This window comes from Pygocentrus nattereri, chromosome 4 (genome assembly GCF_015220715.1).
Source record: "Pygocentrus nattereri isolate fPygNat1 chromosome 4, fPygNat1.pri, whole genome shotgun sequence".
Taxonomy (NCBI): Eukaryota; Metazoa; Chordata; class Actinopteri; order Characiformes; family Serrasalmidae; genus Pygocentrus; species Pygocentrus nattereri.
The window spans coordinates 4,356,986-4,360,051 of NC_051214.1; the positions used below are offsets into that span (position 1 = coordinate 4,356,986).

Consider the following 3,066-nt stretch of genomic DNA (forward strand, 5'->3'; position numbering starts at 1 on the left):
ATGTGTCTGCGTGAGCAAACCAGGCCCCCAAAACAAGCCCAGAATGGGCCCTGGGTGCGGACTCAAGTATCCGGGACAAGTGTAAAAATGCCCTTGAAGAAGGAAAGAAGAATGAGAAGAGAGCTAATCTGCCTAGAGAGAGAGTTAATATCATGACTGATATGCTGGCTGCGGAGTGACGATTGTGATTCCTCACTGACATTTATAGTCTCAGCTCTCTGCGGCGCTCTGTGGGCTGACGGAGGGCTTGTTTGAGTGGATGGAGGTTTTGTTTGGGAGCCGGTTAGCCACCAGGCTGGTTAGCGATTCTGTGCGACTGCATTTTGAGGCTAATTAGTTTGGATATTAACGGGACGAAACCCCCAGCAGCTTCTAAATGTCACCCAGTATCCCCACAGACAAACACACACACACACACACACACACACACACACACACACACACACACACACACACACACACACACACACACACACACACACACACACACACACACACACACACTCCAGTTCATGCTCTTAGCCCTCCTTTAGCCCTAAAAGTGCCTCGGGGAAAACCAAAAGAAAAAGCCAAGAATCATCTAGTGCAGGGACACAGTGATGCATACAGACTGGTAAACTGCTGTCTGGGAGACGTGTGTGTGTGTATGTGTGTGTGTGTGTGTGTGTGTGAGCAATTATTGAGCTCATATCACATTTTTTTCATGTTCTAGGGCTTTATTGGTGTGTCATCTTTAAAGGATCACTCCAGCGTTTTCCACACATCTCGTTCTGCCGCCTCGGTCACTTCCAATAGAATCCTTTAAAAGACCTGAAAGTGAATTAGCTCAAAATTAGACGTGAGCAGGCAGTGAATGTTTAGGAGGTGCAGGCACTTTAGTCCCATTTCATGTGAAGTGTCTATAATAACTGTGTAATTACACATGAACAATGCAGACAAGCCCAATCTGGTGCACTGCTGCAGGTGGATTACGGCAGCACGGCTCATGTAAATATGTACGTGTGTCTATTATAATCCTAATTCATGTAATTACACAAGTATCTTCATAGTTACAACAGTATATTTTCACTTGTTATTACACATGTGTAACAGGGTGAACTGGTGCTTTGCCCTTAAAACAGGAGGTGTGTATTTAACTACTTACATTGCTTCTGCATAGGTAACGCCAACTTTCCAACCCTGTTCCATAGTAACTATGTGAAAGTTACACTTTAAAATAAGCGCAATGTAAGTACAGTGTAATTACAGATTGGTAGTTATATTTCAGACATTTGATTTCAAGCCATATGATACAACACATAGAGTCATATGCAAAAGTTTGGACCTGGTCAAGATACATGCTTTGTTTTCTACATGAAAACAAACCAACTGGGTAATTTTCAAGTTTTAGAACACAACTTGGTTCCACTTTCTATTAAGTATCTCTAATCACTGTATAATTACACATGAACAACATGCAATAACATTGTAATTACTGATGATATTGACAAATGGTTTACAGAAGTGCAGCCTATGTAATTACACATGTGTAACTTCTACACGTCAACCTTCCTGTAGTTTAGTGTCAAAGTTACACTTTAAAATAAGTGGACAGTTCCTGTGTATCTGCTATGTAGGTACTGTGTTATAATGCTGTAATATACACACTGCTTTGGGTTTAATGCAACACATTTAATTAATGTTATAACGTTGCATGTTAAGATAAAGAGCCGTCTGCTGTTCTGTCTCATTACAGACTGGTTTAAAGCTGAAACTGGTTACAGTGGCAGAGCATTGGGAACATAAATGCTGGCTAAATGATAGGAAAGCCGGCAATTACTATGTAATTAATGTCTTATTATATAAGTTATTTCATACTTCCTTTGACTTCTGTAAAAATATTTCGGAAGACTGCTGCTCCGGTTACAATGATTACAATGTAATTACATTTATGTTATTACTATTGTGTAATTGCAAATTACTATTAAGACTCACTTTTGTAATTACATAAGCTGTACTTCTGTAATCCATCTGTAAGTGACAATCATTAGTAGTTACTTTGTTGTTGCATATGTTATTCACGTGTAACTACACAGTTATTAGAGATGCTGTAAAACTGGACCCACAATTTCTATTTATTTGCTGAACATAAAGGTAAAGGTCTGGTGATATCTAGAGAAAGGGTTATAGATTGCATCCACCCCTCCCTCACCCCTCCCTTTCCAAGCGGGGGGTAGAACCTGCGGCGGCCGTCAGTTTTCTGCCGTCGCCTGTTTTGATTTCATTGCTTAATGGTTTTGCTTTTTTGACAATAAGGATTCATCCTTGCTTGCCTTTTGGTGCTAAATGATACGTATGATCCTCCATGGTCTCACAACACGAAACGCTTAGCCAACCAGCGACTCGTCGTCTTACTACGTCTTCCAACCACATTTAAAGTTGTCGCTTCGATGCAAAACGCGAAAGGCGCCCTCTAGAGCCCGTGTTTGGTTTGTCTATTCTGGGCTGCTGCAAAAACAAGGCAGCGCAGCATCTGTTGGAAGAGGAGCTGCTTCCCATGTAGACATGAAAGGTCTCATTTTAAGATAGCAAACACACAATGTTAATAGACTGTCAACTGTTATTTGTCAACTATTTCCACATGTAAACAAAACTCAAGACACAGACAAACAGTCACAAACACAAATGGGTTTATGTGATAAAGCGCGTCCCTTGACGCGGCAGTATGCTGTAGTAGAGGACACACTTGGGGTAGCGTCGAGCAAATGGTCTGAAGAACTGGCAAGAGTTGAGCTGGCACAAGAGTTCTCCTCCCCGTCACCTTTATTTACACACCAACACTCAGAGCTGTGTACATATTTACACGCGCACACGAAAAGCAAGGCGTAAATAGCCTCTACAACTAGACGACAGATCAACGACTGCAAAGTCACACAGATCTCCAACAGATCTCCATCCAGTCATCCACTGAGCTGACAGAATTCCTCGTACCCCCAGGAAAGCTGCTCATATACGAGTCGCTCCTCCCCGACAGCAAACCCTGACTGGCCTGGGCTAAAACAAGAACTCTCTAAATATAAATGATGT

General features: G+C 41.8%; 1 long non-coding RNA gene across 1 annotated transcript in view; it reads right to left on the bottom strand.

Moving 5' to 3' along the window:
* Nucleotides 1-711: 711 nt before the first annotated feature.
* Nucleotides 712-3,066, bottom strand: part of LOC108437561 — a 42,069-nt gene continuing 39,714 nt past the window's right edge. Inside the window, exon 5 of the long non-coding RNA XR_005130181.1 lies at nucleotides 712-810. This is a non-coding gene — a long non-coding RNA (uncharacterized LOC108437561). The remainder of the gene's footprint in view (nucleotides 811-3,066) is intronic.